This window comes from Gambusia affinis, linkage group LG04 (assembly GCF_019740435.1).
Source record: "Gambusia affinis linkage group LG04, SWU_Gaff_1.0, whole genome shotgun sequence".
In the NCBI taxonomy this organism is placed as follows: Eukaryota; Metazoa; Chordata; class Actinopteri; order Cyprinodontiformes; family Poeciliidae; genus Gambusia; species Gambusia affinis.
Window position 1 is genome coordinate 28,288,943 of NC_057871.1, and position 19,993 is coordinate 28,308,935.

At 39.4% G+C, this 19,993-nt stretch overlaps 1 protein-coding gene across 2 annotated transcripts in view; it reads left to right on the top strand.

Annotated features, from left to right (window-relative positions):
- The window catches only part of LOC122830384 (protein ELFN1-like), a 113,544-nt gene that overhangs the window by 23,957 nt on the left and 69,594 nt on the right, over positions 1–19,993 (top strand). For both annotated transcript variants that reach the window (XM_044115693.1, XM_044115691.1), the window contains one exon: positions 18,624–18,715. The gene's annotated coding sequence lies outside the window, so the exon portion shown is untranslated. The remainder of the gene's footprint in view (positions 1–18,623; positions 18,716–19,993) is intronic.

The window sequence follows — 19,993 nt, forward strand, 5'->3', positions numbered from 1 at the left end:
AGGGAAAACAGGCTAGAATCTCATCACAGCATCCCGAAATGAGATTACCACACTAGCCTTGCTCTTATAAGGAAGTCAATATATCATTCATTCCTCTCTGACTTCTTCCCCTACAAATTGCATTAAATTCCCAACTCGTCCGTTAGAACCCAGCCTGAATGACCGGGCAGTTGGAGTCAGAAAAGACGAAAGAGAGCAGCGAGACGCAAGTGTTGGGGTGCGTTACAGAACGCTAAGCATCTTGGTTCGTCACCAAGAACACTCTCAAGAAGGGGACACATTCGAATGTGCGAAATTCAAAATGTACACACACACACACACACACATGAGTTTCAAGCTGTGGATGTTCTGTATCTACGTCTGTAAACTTGCCACATCGGAAAAAAAAAAAAAAAAGCTGTGTGTTAAAAATGAAATGTGCCTCTTTGTCACACCAATTCAGACTGAAAGTTGAGTGTTTCTTGTAAGATCTGAGCTGCTCTGAGTCCCCAACATCAAACACCATGTAAAAACAATGCCTTGAAAAAGTAGTAATACTGCATGGTTGTCGCATTTTTTACAACTAGACTCTACAATATAAACTTTTCAATCAACAGATTTCAGAAACAGTCGTTCAAAGTGCTTTACGTTGGGAAAACGTTAAAAAAATCCCCATCAGAAAGTCAACAGTTGTGAACCAATGTTACATTTCGTCAGGTGCTGTTGTTAAAAACATCAGTACACATTGAATATGTTGGGAAACTGTACATGGTTTTCACTGTGTTTTTTTTAGACATAAACTATGGAATAACTGACCTGCATTTTTTTGTATGTTTGTCTAAAAAACTGCATAGCAATATGTGACAAAATGAGGACAATAATACGATTGGTTAAAAATCTGTTTGGCAGCACATGGTGTGGAGTTATAGCCTCAAACACAGAGGTGATTATCCACCAGTGCAACTCCTCAGGGTTTTGTTCCTGAGATTTGGACCTTTGTTATATGTCTTGCTCTCTCTTTCCTCTTTTCCTATCTGGTTATTGTAAATAAAGGCCACTAAACCTAAAAAAAAACAAAACAAAAAAAAAACTTCCTTCAACAAAATGGACTTGTATCATTATTCCTGTAGAATTTGGAGGCTTTCAGAGAGCTCTTTTCCCTCCTTAAAATAGATCAGAGATTGTTTCCTCAAATCAGCTACTTCATTTATGCAGGTGTGAATGTCATTTCAAACTGTGGAGTGGACAAACAATCAAACTGAGCTTGTAACAGCAGCAGGTATTAAAAGGCCTGGCACCCGTCCTCCCAGAAGAACACACACAGGATTTTCTGAGGGAGGCAATCGAACGCCTTCTCCAAAACTACAGAACCCCAGAATAGACCAGACCCGGGATGCATGGGAGTCTGATCTCTTGATCTCTTTGTAGTTGGAACACACTCTGCAGTTTCCTTTTTTTTTTTAAACAAAAAAAGAGGGACCACCACACAGGTCTGCCAAAACAGAGGCGCTGTCCTCAATGTCCACGCAATATTGTAGTCGTATCAACATCCACTCTTAAAGGGGAAGTACTATGTTTTCCAGCCACATAGTATCATTTCATAGCACAATCAAGTAACAATGTTATCTTCAGTTTCAGTTACAGATGCTACATATATCTTATATACATATATCAAATATGCATCATGATTAGAGGTGGTGAGGCAGACGCAGAGGACTCAGGTTGACGTGAAGGAAATGATGATTTTAATGGTAAATGAGCACAATAGTCCAAAGTCCAGGCAGCACAGAATGAGCAGAAGGCTAAGGCTCAAAACTGGCACCAACTGGTAAACATAAGACATCTGATGGCAGACTTGACATGACAAGACGCACTAGATCAGTGGTTCCCAATTCCAGTCCTCGGGGCCCCCCTGCCTGCATGTTTTAGATGTGCCTCTATAGCAGAACAGCTGATTCAAATGATTGCATGACATCTTCTGCAGCCACCAAGTACTGCAGGAGCCCGTTAATCACCCAAAGATTCAATCCAGGTGTGTGGCAGAAGGGAAACACCTAAAAGATGCAGGCAGGGGGACCCCGAGGACTGGAATTGGGAAACGCTGCACTAGATGAACTCTAGACAGCTTGACACACTAAACAGATAGACAAGGACCCGACAAGGAACAAGGAACACAGGTGGGATTAAATACACAGAGGGTAATCAGGGAAATGAGACACAGCTGGAAAACCAAAACCAGGCGCCACCTGGTTTTGTGAAAACCCAGCAAAATAAATCTGGAACAGTTTGCGAAAAAAGTACTATGCCAGACATCACAACTGCTTCAGGCTGACCTGGAGCAATCAGTAGCTGTGTCCCAGTCCCAAAACTGTTCACTGCAGCTCAATCAGAAGCAATGCAAGAGGCAATACATGCTAAATAAATAATTTTGGAATGAGTTTCAGAGGACAGTTGAAATCAAAGGAGAGTATTTATTTCAATATGACTTAATGAAAAGTGCATGCAAACAGGATTGTGGTTGCCCCGTGCTGTGAGGTTGCTTTATTGCTTCTGCAACTAGAGGCTTCGAGTGCATCAAAGAAAAGATAAAAAGGGAAGATGTTCAGTGTTGTTTAAGAGTGAAAGTGTGAAATAAAACATCAGAAAACAGGATTCAGGGTAAAGATCTCAAGTCTTACACCAAGACAAAAATTGGAGGTGCACATCAAACACTACAAAACACGGGGAAATAAAAGATATCATTATTCTATGGAGAAAAACAAATTATGACCGCAGTTGCCCTTGGAGCACAGAGGGTTTCTGATGAGTGACAGGAGCAACTTGCAGACAGGTACAAGGAACTTCTAGGTGTCAACAGAAGATGTTTTCAGACACGTTCATTGTTGCCAAAGTTTTTGAAAAGAAGCCTTTCCCAAAGGATTCTGGATGAGCTGGTTGTGCAAAACAGTTGCTCAAAAACCGAACAGATCTTAAGGTAGTTGTTTGTTCAGCTGAAGATTTGAATGTAGGCATCTTTCAACTTTTAGGTGAAATTTTGGTCTTTATTTCTGCTTATTGGGGGGAGAAAAGAGATGAGCAAACAGAGAAAAAAATGTGAATATTAGGTACACTTTGCCAGTACAGGGTACTGTTTGCTTTCAGAAACACCGTAATTCTTCAAGGCAGAGGTTTTCACAAAGTGTCGGACATTCTTCAGAAATGTTGGTCCATGTTGCAACTCATCTTATCCACAGAGCTGTTGGCCATTCGTTGATGATTTGAGTCTCCTGTTCAACCACATTTCAAAATCGGCTTTTTCAGTTTGGGATCTGCTGACTGTGCAGGTCAGCCACTGGAAAGCTCTGAACTCATTGTTCTATTCCATGAAAAAATATGGCTACGATAGGAAGTTGGAGATGATGCTTTTACCCTGCTGGAAGCGGCCATCACACGATCAATACTCTGTGATCATGAAGGAATGATCCTGGCCGGCAATGATACTCCAGGTAGATAGTGCTGTTTCAATAGCTGCTTTTTCATTAACCATAGAATTGTGCAGATTGAAATTACAATTCATTCAGCGTTTATAGTAGGCGACTGTGTCTCAGTGGGTAGAGTTGTTGTCTGTCAACCGGAAGGTTGTGGGTTCCATTCCAGTTTCCACCTGGAATCGGTGTGTGTACTTTGTAAATGTGTTTGCATGTGTTAAATCCATTTATATATGAATCTATCCAAATGCCCGTCTTAATTGTCACAAGACAGTTGAGCAATAAGACAGGACAAAAATTAACTGTGTGCACCAACTCCATCATGATGTTAGTCATGTTTCTTTGACTAACAAAGTTGTTAGTCATTTTGACACATTTATTAGCCAAATATGTTATGACTAACAAATAAAATGTCATTCCCTAGCTGTGTTTGTTTAAAATTTACAAAACTCCCTGTTGTTTGATAACTGAATATTTCATGTGAAAAATTGTGCAAAAATAGCACAAATGTAAATACTTCAGAAGATTAAACATTACGTGAAAACGGACTTTCGCGACCAACCCTTAATGGGAGCAGATCCCTTCAGAACGAAGCTCGATTTCATGGAAAACTCAGTGGGTTCAAGGCTGCTCTGCACATGTAATAAGATTACTGTGATGCATTTGGCTAAAAACTGTGCCACTGAGTGGATGGCTCAGTCTTAAAAGGAAATGCAGTTAAAACGCTGGACAGGCTAAATGCTACAGCTCAGTCAACGTCCAGCCACAGAGAGCGCATCCCTCCACAGCCCCTCAGGAAGAAGCAGGAAAAATCCACTGTCCTTACACTGTACCTCATCACACAGCAGCGTGACTCACCCTTCCTTCGCCTCCCTCTCTCTGACTTACAGTTGCAGAGTCAGCTATTTAGCTCACGTATGCCCTCTCTGACCATGCGTGCTCCGCTCCTCCTTTCTTCTTCCTGCTCTCCTCACTGTTCTCGTCTCCTCACCCTCCATTAGCTCCGGCCGCTTCGCGAAGCTAATCAAGACGTCCGGGCCCAACAAACACGGGGCGTCCGCCGCATTTGTGGGACTCTATTTGCTTAAGATGCAAATTCATACGAGGAGGAGTGTCTGGATCAGCACAGGGTCCTGAAGCCAGTCATAGTAATGAGGTCCTTTGGGAGGTGCACATGAGAGCAAAATGGGGTCTTGCATGTGAATTTGGATGTATGCACAGTTTATTCACTCTAACCATAATTTTCTTTTCCTAAAGCTGTAGTATGTAACTTTTGCACAAAATAAAAAATAAATAAATAAATATTTGTTGAAACTGTCACTATGTTTTGACAATATGGTATAAAACTGAGAATCTGTGAAAAACCCCAAAAAGAATCAAGTTCTTTTGTTTTCTCCCAGTGCTAACTAGAGACAGCCAACCAGAGCCAGGAGGCGGGTCTTAGCGCTGTCAATCACACTTCTTCAACAAGACACCTCCCCATCAGCTGAGATTAGTTAGCTTAGCAACCAATGACAGCAGATGAGCACTATTCCTGTAACTAAAGTCCTTCTTGCCTATTATCACATTTTGCAGCAAATACACCAAGTTGATTGACAGCACTAAGACCCTCCTCCTGGCTCTGATTGGTTGTTTTTGGTCTGGAGAAAGGAACTTCTTCAGTTGGCAGCTCAGGAAGGGGGTGGAGATCGATCTTTTCAGATTACCTGCCTCATAACAAACTGTCACAACATGCTGAGAGTTTTAACAAAATATGTAAGAAAGAACAACATTTATTTTCTGAAAGTCACATACGGCATCTTTAACGCTGATTGAAATTCAATATTAACTCATTTTTCCTCATCAGAGCTCCTTGATATTTGTAGTCAGTTGCTGTGCATCAGCAGTTAAAATGTGAAGGCTAGCTTCTGGGCCTTTAACCAAACTGTCCCAAAGATGAAATGAATTTTATGTGGATGACATGATCAATTAATATAAAGATGATGAAAACAATGGCACAGAAAGGTAGATCTACAGAGAATTCACAATTAGGCTGGAACAAGAGGTCGAATATTAAACATTTCTCAAAGATAACTCTGAAGCACATAAAGGAAAGAAAAAGTCTAAAAGCAGGGAGGAGAAAAAGAGAAATGTGTGTTTTACAAACCATCTCTGCAGTCAGGAGCCTGTAAGATAGCAAGACGTGCTCAGGCAGGATATGAGAGCTACACACTTTGATTAAAAACATAAAACAATGAACAAAGTACAGTTCAGAAAATATATCAGAGAAAAAGTATGAAGCACTTTACTTACGTTGAAAACTACGCAGTACAAAATGACACAAGTTCATTTTCGATCATTTGGTCTCTGCGTCACAAAGCAAAACAAACACAGGACCAAATATTATAAAAATACTAACTCAAATTGTTGAGTTTGAAACCGTTTGAATCCCTGGTGGCTCTTAAAATAGAGCCTTGTGTTTACGTTTACGTCCGGTATTTTACTGCAGCACACAACGAGGGGCCCAATTTGTGACTCTTTCTGTCTTTTTGTTCTTTCCACCAACTCGCATCAACCTCTGCTGTAGATTGAAACTTTAACATTTTCTCACAGCTGATTAAAGACATTAGAGACATTCTCTCTACGGGAGTTATTACCAGTTAAACTGTAAAAAACAAACAAACAAAAAGAAACAAAAAGCCCAACCGCTTGGCAGGACAGAGACTTACAAAGAAACAACAAACAGCAGAGAGAAACTGAACGTCTGCAGTTGAATTGAAGCACTTCTGGTTCCTAGAAAACATCCAGTTAAACAGAAGTTGTTGTTTTCACACCGTATTTACGTTCAGAATAACACTGACTGGAACCTGACTTTTAACCAGGCCAATTAATATTCTTTGAAATGTTTTGAGGGAACATTTCAAAGAAATGTTGACTTTGAATACTTTGAATATTACATTTCAAAGTATTATTTTCTGTAAACATCCTTCCTGTACCAGACATCATATTCTAGTGAATTTCTTGAAAATGTTATTGTATAAGCGGGTCCTCTCAACATCACGTCTGATTCACATATTAAAAATGAAAAAAAAAAAAGACTAAATAAAACAAACTTACCCATTGACTAATAAAATAAGAGCTTGGAAAGCTTTACACTTTTTCTTTTCTCTGACAAATGAGGTAAAGTTAAAGACCAAGGTCTAATTTGTTTTTAAAAGGCAGACGGTGGTTCACGTTCACATTTTGTAGTAATCTGTGAACGCTGCAGGAAGCATTAAACATCCTCAGTTAGCTCTTTATAATCAGACCTATTCTTGCTTTTTGATGTTTTGACTTTTTCCATTGAACTTGTTTGTGTTTTGCATCCACCCTTTTATTCTCACCAAGAACTCTGTAAGCTGGCATTGTTAGACAGTTAAATATTAGTTTTTAAAAATTTTAAAATAAATGCATCTCCCCATGCTCAAGCGCCATTCACATAACAGCCCATCATCTCATGCTGCATTAAAAGTCGAGCAGAAGCAGCTGCTGTTTGTTTGGACATGTTTTCTGCTCGGATCAAATGCTCTATGCCTGGAGAATCTTGGAAATGAAATTTGCATTAATATCCGAGTGTATGGCTGAACCATGGGGGCTCTGGTGAATAATGACGTTAACCGGATCCAATAAATCACTCAGCCATTCTGATTACTTAAGGGACTTGAGACTCGAACTATAAATAAACACAGACTCAGACTTCTTTTTAGAGAAAACTGTTCCACTACAACAAAACCTTTCATTCAGATAAAATCATTCCTCTAATCAATGAATTTGTTGTTTTCTTCCCCCCTCATTCAGGCTGAAGATGTTTAGCTTTTAATTCATTTCATTCTGTCGGCCTATGAAAGTGTTCGACAGCTTCCATGGTTTATATTTTTAACAGACAGTACTGTTCAAGGGCCACGACACCTTAAGGGCTCTGCATGGCCAAATTAGTTCTCATTGTTTCAGCTGCGTGACAAAAATCGCGTCATTTTGTTCTCGTCCTCGTGTCGCCGAGAACAAACGTGTCCTTGACGTAGAAAAAACTGTGTTATCATTCGCTTAGAAAAAAACTGGGATATGAAGTTTGTACTCCATGAGCTCCTTTCAATGCCATTTAAAAAGTCACAGAAATTAAGAATAGTAAAATAATATTATTTTTTTTTAAAAACCCACTCCCGTCACATGCATTAAAAACTACCCAAAAAGCTTAAATCAGGCTGACTTTAAAAAAGCCTGGTAGCCTCGGGGCAAAAAATGTTTTTCAGTCTGCCAGTCCTCACTTTTACACTTCGGAAACATCTGCCAGGAGGGAGATGTGAGAGGTTTGGTCTCTGATTATGTTTTTAACTCTCTTTTCTTTTCTCTCTCTCTCTACTCATAACTTCAGTTGAAGAATTTCAAAACCTTGGCTGAACCGGCGCTCCTAATTCCAGTGTCCAGTGTGCAAAGTAAATTCATCCATCACCTTTTGATGATGTGTGGTCATCAAAAACACTACACATACAACTGATATCTTACCTTTAACTAGGCCATTTCAAGGCTGGAAAGTTGGCATACTTTAGAGGATTAACTGGTTGGCATCACACTAGGATGGGGAGATGTTGTTTAATACTAATCAATGTTACAGCAGCAATTGGGAAATGAGTGTGTATCCTGTTATTTTTAGATTGTGTTTCCAAAAAGATGGAGAGGAAGTGAAGAAAATGGGAAGATGGAGCAAGAGCTCACGACTGGCAATATTATGCACTGTTATTTTTCACAGGGCAGCATGAAAAAAAAAAAAACACACCAGCTGGAAAGCTAACAAATGTTGCAACTTTGATACCCACTTGTGTGAGCCTGATCTTCTGAGGGTTTACATGTATAAAAATAAGAGCATAACTGATCTACAAACAACAGGCAAAATGAGGAGGGAGAACAGCAGGTGCAACAAAGTTGGCGCCATGAATATGCAGAACATATACAGCTCTGGAAAAACTGAAGAGGCCTCTGCAAAATGATCGCTTTCTCTGACTTCACTCGTTATAGGAAAATGTTTGAGTATAATGAACATTGCTCTTTTATTCTATGAACCACTGACAACACGTCTCAGAAATTCCAAGCAAAACCTGAGTATTTATTTGCAGAAAATGAGAAATGGTCAAAATAATGAGAAGGATGCGGTGCTTTCAGACCTCAAATAATGCAAAGAAAACAAGTTTGCATTCATTTAGAAACACCTTTACTGATGTTTTAACTCGGGAAGAGTTCAGTGCTGTGGTCTCTCCATGTTCTCCAGAGCTGCATTTGACCATCAGAAAGAGCAAAGTACTGGGAAGAGCACATGCTAATGCAATGCCTCAAGACGATGCAATGCAATTGAATGCTGGTGCGGAGCTGTTGTCTGTCTGTTGCTATGGCAACATTTATGCGTGTAGCGTAGCCGTCTATTTATCAAACTTTAATAAAAAGGATCAGTATCAGTATTGGTGATACCGGCCCTGTGTTCACTTGGTGTTGGATCGCAAGCAGAATATGCATTATCACACAACTAGTCCACTTACTGTGCATGCATTTTAATGTTTTGTTGGGTTTTTTTTAACGCAGTTTGGCGCTCCTGGATTTGGAGTCTTCGTAGACCGGGGCCCCCAGTGTTTTCTCTTACTTGGTTGTGGAATCAAAGCGATCAACAGTCAGGCAAAATGTCTGACGAAACGAAATGAGGCCACTGCTCCGTCACTACAGGGCAGAGAGAAGAGACCCCCAGAGAGATGAACAGTTTGCCACATCGTCGCTAATTATCTGCAACCTTGATGTGCAGATCATAAATACCTCCTTTAATTATCATCTGAGAATATTTCTCTTATCAGCCTCGCTGCAGTGCCAAGACGTTGGAGCGCGGAAGAGCTCTCTCCAAATGTAGTCACAAGCCTGGACGGGTAATCTGGAATTGCAATCTATAAAAAAAAATAAATAAATAGATACATTTCCTGGCATTCTGCGCCCGGGCACACGGAGCAAATCGGAGAACGTTCAGCTCTGATTAATAAAGACAACGCCGCCCGTCTGTGTCCATATGTGTTCATAATTAATGAAGTGCAGATGTTGAGGAAGAGGTGACATCGGGGTTGAGCGTAGACAGACTGGCATTGCCATAGGAACCAGCTGCACCCACGCATTCATAGAGGGGTAGGCAGCGAGAGTCGCAGCGAGCCGGGAAGAACAAGAGAGTGGAAAAGAGAAGAGGGAGAAAATGTAAGAGTGATCAGGCTTTGATGTGACTATCAGCCTGCAGGTCTCTTAATCTCCGGCTTCAAACTATTTTTCTGCCTATGTGATAGGATGAAATGAGATTAAGGCTCTTATTAAAACCTCCCCAAATTTACATGCTCCTTGCATCTGTGACACAGGTCCTTTGGCAATGTGGAAGTGGCAGCTTAGCTGGAGATATAGAACAGAGAGGGAGGGTTAAAGCAACAACTGATGGCAGTCAAACCACCTCTTCAGTGGAAGAGGAAGTAATAGTACCTACAGGCAGCCTTTAGCTTAAAAGAAAAAAAAAGAAGATTCCTAAAGGAGATCAGGAATTTACAGCTGGATTTATGGACATTTTGGGGGTCCTGCATGTCGCATCTTATCGGGTCGGTCCGAGTATCTCGACAGCGATCTGTGGGCTGCTTCCTGACGCCGACTAAAAACGCTTGCGTCATTTTGTTAAGGCTCCAGCATTGATCTCCATCTCTCTCTCTCTCTCTCGTTCCTCGCTCACTGCAAGGCCATGAAAAATTCCTTTTATCAAATTCAAGCTTTAATCAATTACTAAAACAAAGTCCAGTGCAGAACTTTGTTTTTTTATTTTTTTTTGGTTGATTTTTATCAGCTTGCTTCCACGCAGCTGACGCCACAGTGGCATTGTAGCTGCAGCGGCTCGTTCCAAGGCAACATTTCAAGTTGTTTGAAGGACAAAATGAGACTGAAAATATAATGATTTATTTTTTTTTCTGAAGAGGACCTTATGGTGAACATTGTTGCTTATTAGCATATATTTGTATGTTGTTTTATCTTACTAACCATTTTTTTTAACCTGATAAAAGAGAGAAAGGTCTCTGTTACAGGGTGACGCAGCCTAAAGGTCTGAAAACTGGAATCACTTCAAACAGAACAGTAATTTTACATGTAAAGTGCTATTAGGTATAAACAGCAATATTAAAACAAACAGCACAATTGTTGACATATAGGAGGATATGAAGTGTAATAACAAATGATGGTTAACTCTAGAACTGATTCTCATGGTCAAATCTCACTCAACTACAAGTAAAAGTTGCTCAAGTTGCCTCTAACGGAGAGATCAGAGCCGTATTAGACAACTTGTGCTTCCTCTCGATGCTAGCACTCCATGCTCAGTGCTTTGTAGCAAAGTTTGCTGGTCTTCACGGGATGTAACGAAAACTTCGGCTTCGTTTTTACACCCTTGAATCCAACAGTATGTGCATATGTCGGTTCTCTTACGTGAGATCAGTGAAGTGGAAAGCTGCTTCCGTTCTGTCAAGATGGTGACAAACTCCCGAACGTAAGAGCTGAGACGGCATGTGGGAACTAGCTAAGAGGTAGCTGCGAAAACTAAAAAGACCTGCACAAGAGCTGGAGAGCAGTGAATGACAGCATAATCGGCGTTGGGACCGCACCAGAAAGCTCCTCACACTGAGATCTATTTGAAAATTAATCAGCAGATCATATTCCTATATGAAACAATCGGGGGCAGCGACTGTGTCAAAAGGTTCAGTAAATAGAGAAACACAACATTATTGGCAGTCAAGAGCATGAATAAAATCATCAACAACTTTCAAAGTGGCAGTGAGAGTGCAAGACCTTTTCCTGAAACCAGTCTACAAATTGGTCAGTATATGATTTGATAAAAATAAAAAAAAAACACCGTAGAAACCTTTTTTTTTTTTGGTCAAAATACATCATTTATAAATTGGCCTATAATTCTTCAAAGTTGGAAGTGCAAAAGAAGGTTTTCAGACATTGAGAATTTTTATTTGTACTCAAACTTAGAAATCTAAGATAAAATCCAGGAGGTCTTTTTGTGGCTCTAGTGTCCCTTATATGACAGTAGGCTGACAGGAAAGGGGGACGGAGAGGGGGGAAGACATGCGGCAAATGTCGGTCGGGTCCAGGAATCGAACCCACGACGGCCGCGTCGAGGACTCAAGGCCTCCAAATGTGGGGCGCGTTATCCCCTACGCCACCACAGCATGCCCTAAGATAAAGTCTTAACAATTTTGTCTGCAGTTAGCTTAGCCGGGGAGTCATGCTCATCTGACTAATGTCCAGACCTTTCAGTGTTTTATATATGCACAGAAAACACATTAGAAAATAGAAATATATGCCAAACAGAACAGTTACATAGAGTATGAAGCGTTTCTGAAGCTGAAACGTGACCTTTTAGGATTAGGAGTCAGAAATGGAGCATGCAGCCCAGAGATACAACTCCATGTAACAAAAAGTTCAGGAAAAGACATTGATTATCTGATGGTCTTTCATCTGTATAATTACATTTCATTGCTCTATTATGTTAAATTAGTGCAGCTGATGAATATGTCATCTTTCATGTTCCACTGTCTCTCCTTTTTGTATTTTTTATTTTGCATCACTATTTAAATTGAATCCATCTGTCCCGACTCAATTCTCTTATTCCGCTGCTTTGTGTGCCAATTAGGGATGAGAAGTTTCAGTAATAAAATGGTAATAATAAGCACTAACACATTCATCACATCTCTGTTTTTTTTTAATTTACATATGGACTTGGATTTATTTTAGATCATCAATCTCCATACAAGTCACTACGGAATTTAAATTGTCACAAATAAAACCAAATACTTACGATGGAGATGTAATTTTCTTCATGTGACATGGTGACTGACGGTCGCCGGCATTGTGGGAAAGAAAGTGAAGTGTGATAAAACGTATATGGGAGGTCGGTGGATTTGATAAAGAGGAAGTTTGATATCATTCTGTCGCCCGTTCTGACAGCAGCATCTGTCACCCCCACCTATCACCCGGCCGGCTCGCAGCCACCTCACTCATTGTCAGCCTGACGGATGTCCTTGTGTTGTGTATATGTGTCAAGTGTGAGTCAACACCAGTGTGACTGTGCGATAAGCTGGGTGAGACAGGGGGCAGAGTGCTACCAGTAAGGTTTGTCATGAGATCTGTTGTTGGTGGAATACAGTACATACATATTTTGGGGTGGCATTGACCAGAATGCTCCTGGTTTTTAGATGTTACTCTGTGCCTTTTATTCCCTTTTTTCCCTTTCCTGAAAGCAGCAGTATGTAAGGATTTTTTATGTTTGTTTGTTTGCTTTTTTTTGTTTTTACATATTTGTTAACATTGTCATAATTTTGTGGGAGTATCATATAAGACAGATTGGTGAAAAACTAAAAATAAAAGAATCTTTGCTTTCTCCCAGTACTACCTGCAGAAATACACTGCTCAGTCAGAAACAACCAATCAGAGCCAGGAGCAGGGGTTTAGCGCTGTCAATCACTCTCGTCCTCACCTCCGCTTGCTTATTGCTAAGCTACAGCTGGTTCACCACAACACAGTCTGCCACGAATGCTAAGGCTGGTTAGCATGGCCACCGATGACGGCGCATAAATTATTTTCCTTTAAATTGATTGACAGCGCTAAGACCCTCCTCCTGGCTCTGATTGGTCGTTTTTGACAGGGAGCGGTGCACTTTAACACTGGAAGGAGGAGCAGGAGCTGGAATTTTTTTTCTTTTTCACATTTTATCGGTTTCATATTATACTGTCACGAAATAGTGACAGTTTTAATAAATATGAAAAAATATATATTTTTGTAAGAGTTACCTACTGCAGCTTTAAATCAGATCTTTTTCTTCCCCTGATTTGATCATTTTCCCTCTTTTTCATTTCCAACCTGCTTGAACTGAACCAAAAATGGATGTCACACTTTTTCCACAAGCCTCTCAGCTACAGCTGAGTCTGACAGTGGCTTTTTGAAATCTCCTTTAAGGCTCAGAAAAAGAAAAAAAATAGTACGGAAAAGATTTAGGTCACTCAGCTGCTACTGAAGATTTTCATATTATGTTTGTTTAATAGAAAAATCCCTCGTGTTGTGCCCAGGTGACCCAACTCATTTCCTCAGATGCCGTTGGTAGGAATTTTCTTTTAGGATGATAACAGCAGATTCATCCCTGTGTGTATTTACATTATGCATATTCATGTTTGTTTTTGACAAATTACTTGAGACTAAACACTGTGGGCTGAGGATCATATTTATGAAAGTAGCTTAGACCTTTAAAAGATCAGGCCCAGAGATAATTAGCCTCAGGGTGCAGTAAAGTTCAGCATCATGTCGTTTTCATATGCTTGGCTCTCAATTCTTCATATATTATATGATCTGCACCAAATTTTAAAAGGATTGACCTCAAACCAAAAAGGAATCCAATCAAATGATTTTTGGTGGGCGTGGCCATAATTTCTCGACAGTGTCCCCTAAAAATGTTTTTTTTAAAAATCAACCCCAAAGCATGCCTTGACCTACATTTAGGACACAAATGTAATTTCCAATGTTCTACAAAGATGTCTCTTAAAACCATGGTCCATACCTCACAGGAAGTCCACCATGTTGGATCAAAGCCGCCATTTTATCTCCGTTAGACACATACGTGTGCAAAGTCCTACAGTTTTTGACCTAGAGACTTCAAAAATCACTCAGCAATGTCTCACGGCGCTGGAGATCAAAAGTTATCAAACACATTTTGCTTTTTGTAACTTTGATTTTGATGGTTGCCACGGGAGACTAAAGGACTTCTCAAATCATGCATGATGGAATGAAGGCAACACTCCAGGTATGTTTTTGATGAGGGAATAGCATGATAACATGGATGCAAAGCTCAAAAAGTTGAATTTACATCATACTGCCATTTAAAACTTGCTGCTGGACTCATAGGATATGATTTGATACGTTCGCCAAATGCGCCATTTAGTGGCTAACTGCTGGTGTGCTGTGCAGGGCAGTGGATGCTGCTAGCAGCTTTAATATTCTTATTTCTAACTCATTTCAGTGTTGTGTGGGCAGCCACAGTAAAGTCTAAATCATCTTGCAGTCAGCTTTACTACTGTGGAAGGGAAGAATTATTACAGCCGTCTCTCTGCTTGTTCCAGTATTGGCACCCTAGAGTGATGTTGGGCCAAATGACTTTACATATTTAATGTATTGCCACAGGCTGAAAGGCAACAGGCATCCACTCCTCATGTTGTGCACCACTTGTCCCTTATGCCTTGCATCAGCGGACCTAAATGATGCTGCTGGGGGAGTTGTCAGCGAGGCTGCGAGCTCGTCCATATGCCGTTCTTAAAAGTACTTTGTGGCTGAAGGTTTGAGCAGCAGATGTGCATGTTGTCTGACTGAGTGAAAGCACAGTGTTTTTCTTCTCATGTGTCATAGCTGAGCTGTAAGGCATGCGCTGCTCAAACTGCTTTGTGAGCATCCACCGAAATAAAATATGCCTATGAGAATTTGTCTCCACGACTCGATCCAATCAGATGGTGTTTTGGTTCCTTTTGTTTTCTAAGCACATGTCAGATTTGGGAGTGCAACACCCAACCTAAATATGAAATGCATTATGAAGAGCATCATAGCAAGGGTCTGTTCATTATTGCTTTTCTTTCCTCCATTTGGAAAAAATAGACTTCCTCTTAAATCCCTTCTAAATTGTGATGTTTCACTTTGGCCGGTTATTGTCTGGTTGAGTGTGTCTACGTTGTTGTGTGTTCCTCACTATTGTGGGTGTGGATATGGAAAAGTCTACAACAGTGAATGATGTAGAAAAGCTTGGAATGTAACTACTTTATGTTATTGTTTAAATCCAAAAATTTTGGATTTTACACACAACGCTGAAGGGCAAAAAGATATCCATAGCCAAGCTGTCGCTGTAAACCAATTCCATTAAAATGAAACCTGAAGGTATTATTAATTTAGTACAATGTGCAACAACAAACAGCAAAATAATGCAGAAAAACCATTTAAGAACAAATCTTGTGTTTGGGTCATCTTTTTTGTAACAAAACAAAAACACACCGAATTCCACATCACATTGTGAAAGTCAAGTTAGCATAACCGACCTACTTCCCTCTCCCATGCTATGTCTTATTAATTAAAACCTTATCATTACCTTATCTAGTTTTGGTAGTGTTGAAAATTAATATCAAAGCACTGCATCCCTTTTTCTTTTACATTTCGCACATAAATTTAGGTTTTAGTGCATTGTGTTGACAACTTGACAGCTGAAACCAATGCTGGTCATCGCTGCCAGTTGGGTGGGCTCTTGCACGCGTGATGTCACGTTCCAACATGTCTGCACATGCAGCTCACAAGGTGACAGATGCACACAGTGATCTTAGATTACTAACGTCGGACCACTTTTTTCGGTGACGAGGAATCTAACGCATTGCTATTTCAAATCTAGTAATCAGACTACAGTCACTTATTGAAATCACTTTGCGTTACTGTGCGTTAATATTTTCTTATGTAATTTAATTTAATTTCCTCTGTGGATCTTGGGGAGTGACCGCCGTTTCTATGCGACGGTATCAGCAGCGACAGAAATGTAAACAACGGAGGGAAGTTGGAATTAATTTGACTACAGAACAATCCATTTTCCATTTGATTTTTCTATTTTGTCTAAAATTATTAACCACCATGTTGAAAGTTCAGCGTAAAATAGGCAAATGTTAAAAATCACCACAATATATTTCACTAAAAATAAACGAATTACCCACCGGGTTAGATTTTTTGTGAGGATAGTCTAATATCCAAAGAGTGATCTAACTTTAAGAGGACATGTTTTTGGACACATTCAGTCATTAACCAGCCTTCATCTGTTGTGTTGGGATGGAAAAACAACAACAGGCTGAACACAAACCAACCAGCAATGACATTTCCTCTGCAATACAACTCGGAAAGCAATTTTCCAGGGGACAAAACTCCTTTGAAACACATTTTGCGTTAAAACCTTCCAAGTATATCACCTCTTCACTAATGTACTATCCTCCCTGACTTTATTGTGTTGCCTAGAGTCAGATTGAATTTCCAGCCTTTGTCTGGAATTTGAGGAGCAGCTGAGCATCACTAACAGCCTAGAGCAAACCATTATCGCTGCAGTTCAGCAAGAATAAAAACAAAACTCACCCACAGCCGCACGCACATGGGAACCTACAGCAAACACGGAAATAAAGCCCCAGTAGAGGGTTTTTTTGTTTGGTTTGCCGTCATGATTTAACAGTAATGTTCAACCTAACGGGAGCAGTAAATTGTTGCGTTACCCACAAACAAGCTATTTTGTTAAAAAAATTAAATAAAAAGAACACATCAGAAAGTTTCAATTTGCATAATAGCACCGCATTTTGACTTTAAAATAACATGCTGTTAAAAGCTCGTTATCAAATGAGTCCAACCCTGAGGCGACCTCTTTACTTCTGTATAAAACAAAACATGCCATTTTACTTTAAAAAATCCTTTTAAGATTTAGCATGTTGGCCTTGAGATGTAATTTATTTTCCTGATGGCAACGAGAGAAATAGAGTCTGTTCAGAGTCCTGCCTGTGCTCGTCTACATCCCTAAATATTCAGGTCCCATGGAAACGAGGCATGCTGCAGATTCACCATGCTCAGCAAGCGTGTGCTTCTATTTTAGCATTTGCATATTTTGCAGGTTTTCCATTGTCATGTGTAGCATTTTAGAAAGACTTTATGTAAGACAATGAGATTATCTTATGAAATGTAGTTTCACCTGCTCATTCAAACTGCAAAAGTTTTAATTTCCTCTAAGTTTTTCTCATTGTAGTCGGTCACCATGAGAAAAAGGCGCCGAGTTCATTTACAAACTCACCAGACACTTCAAATTTATTTTCATAAATAGAATTTATTTTTCTTTTCTTCCCTCCAGGGGGTCCTTTCATCATGTTACGACATGATGAAAGTTTTAACAAGTACACATAAATATAAAAAATAATTTTTTTAAAGTAAAGTTTAAAAGTGCAGCTTTAAACAGTGTGAACACTTTTGTATGGTGCTGTATATTGTCACTTTCTCACTGAAGACAATTTGTTGCCCCAGTTTCACCTCTTATGTGATGCCTATAATCTCTGATCTCCAGCTTCTGATCTGAGTTTGTCACCACACACACACACACACACACACACACACCACAGCGTGACAAGGAGCAACAAAACTGCGATCAAATCCTTATTTTAGGTTGAAACAGTTCTCGCTTCTTCCTTCTCCTCTCACCTCTCCTTTCTTCCTGCTCTACCTCAGGCTCCGTTTTTCGCCTTCTTTGCCAACACAACTCATCCATTTTGAGCAAAAGGCCGACCAAAAGCCCTTACGGTTTATTTCTAGGGCTAAAAGAAAGAGACAGAACAGAATGGTGCCTGGTGAAAGGACGGTTCTGTGCGAATCCTCGTGGTTTGATTGAAGTGAGCCCTCATTCTTTTGAGCTTATGGTCTCTATAGTGATGAGGAGGCAGCTGGGTATGAATAGGAGAAGGTGAACAGACTGTCCAGATGACAAAAGGAGCAATAATTGCGACCCGAAGTCGAGGCGTGTTGGTCTTTCTCAGCTCAGCAGAGGTAAATAAGTTCTTGTAGAACAGAAACGTCCTGCCAGTTAAAAGAAAAAGAAAACGCGACAATATTTGCGTCTTACTTTGACAGATAAGAGAATATTTGACACCTTTAACAACAATCATGTTTTGCTTTGGTTTTTAATAATTTTTTTTTTTCTTACAATTACACTGAGAAAAGAACGTAGATATTTTACGTTAACTGATCACAAGTAATCAATTAAACTTGTCCAAGTAAATTTACTCAGTTATGTTTAACAAAGGTAAATAAAGTAAGTCTGACAAACTGAATTTGATTACATGTAACAAATTAATTCTCTTTTTTAAGTTAAGAGCTCAATTCTTCTTTTTTTTCACCCAACACATTTATAACCAAAAGATTTGCCTTAAAATGATGAATTTGATTAATTTTACATGATGTGAAATGTCAACACACAGGCTGGTGTTTGATACAAGATTTAGGCCTGATAACCGGGATTCACCCGTTATTTTTATAGTTTAAATTAAGTGAATATTTTGTGTTATTGTTTTCCAGACACATTCCACAGTGGACCAATCCTCAGTCCTGCTGTAAACTCAACTTCCTCATCGACGCCAATATTCCAGCGGAACAAACCAAGAAGCAAAGTAAGTTGATGAATTATTTTGTTGTTGTTTTTTTTTAAAGCACTTTTTCGGTTGTGAAAGTTAAACTTTCTTCAGCTGCTGCACATCAAATAACTAAAATTCTCCATTTTATTCTGAACAAGGAGCGAATGTGTTGGAACATCTGTTTCTCTGCTGTCGGTCATTTCTCCTCTTTCTCCTCTTGTGCTTTTTTGCGGTTTGAAGTCGTTTGTGGCAGCCATGTTTTACTTGGATAAATAATGAAATAATAACCACCAGCAGGAAGTGGCTGAGTTGCTACGATTTGATTGGGAGCCATAAAGCGCCGTGTTTTGTCAAAGTCGACCGACTCAAACAGGGATCAGAGTTTCCAGGAGTGGAAACAGGATTTCAAATGAAGTCTTCAGAGGATAATGTACGATAAAATAAAATGAAGTATAATATTTTAAAATTATGAGTCCATAATCTACTGAATGACATAAATGTGACAACGTTGCTGCGTCATTGTCTGTACAATGTGGACAGTGATCGTCAATTTGACAATACCTGTGGACCACAAATGGCATTTTTTAAAATAAAAAATGCATCGTATTTTATATTTTCTGCATTGATATTAAGTGTATATTTATTACTCTATTAAAACTAAAACCGGTATTCAAACAAAATATATTTTTATGTTACAAAATGTACACGTTTTTTGATAAATTGTACTTTATTTTCTAAAAATGTTAAAATATATATATTTTTGGGTTATGGGTGAGTCTTTAAAGATACTTTCTCTATTCAGTTTAATGAATGAGCTCATCCAAGTCTGCTATTGAGTAAAATTGATTTTTTTAATTGTGATCCTGTTTAATATTATGTTATTAAAACAAAATCAAAACATCTCGGTAATAAGACACAAATACTTTGGACTGAGCCCAGCTTTTGCATTTTCTGAATTTTCTGTGTCCCTTTTAAAAGTGACACTTATCTCCTTTCACAGGATTTTATGATGACTTAAATTGGAGAGAGACGGTATTTCTAGGCAAATAATCCTCAAGTTGATAATCTCCAGAGACAAACAAAATCTGTTGTTCAGGAGGCAGAGGACTGAACCAAGCTGTCCTTGTAAAAACAAACGATAAAATGCCAAACATCTCGTAGAAAGCGGCTTGCCAGGAAAGATTTGAATACAGTTAAAGTTGAGAAGACATGGAATCATGGAGATTCTGTAGTTCCTTTGAGGAAAAGAGAGATGTCAGGAATCTTGTGAGAAAGGAGGGGAACCAAAATATAAAGTTGTGAGAAGAATCAGAA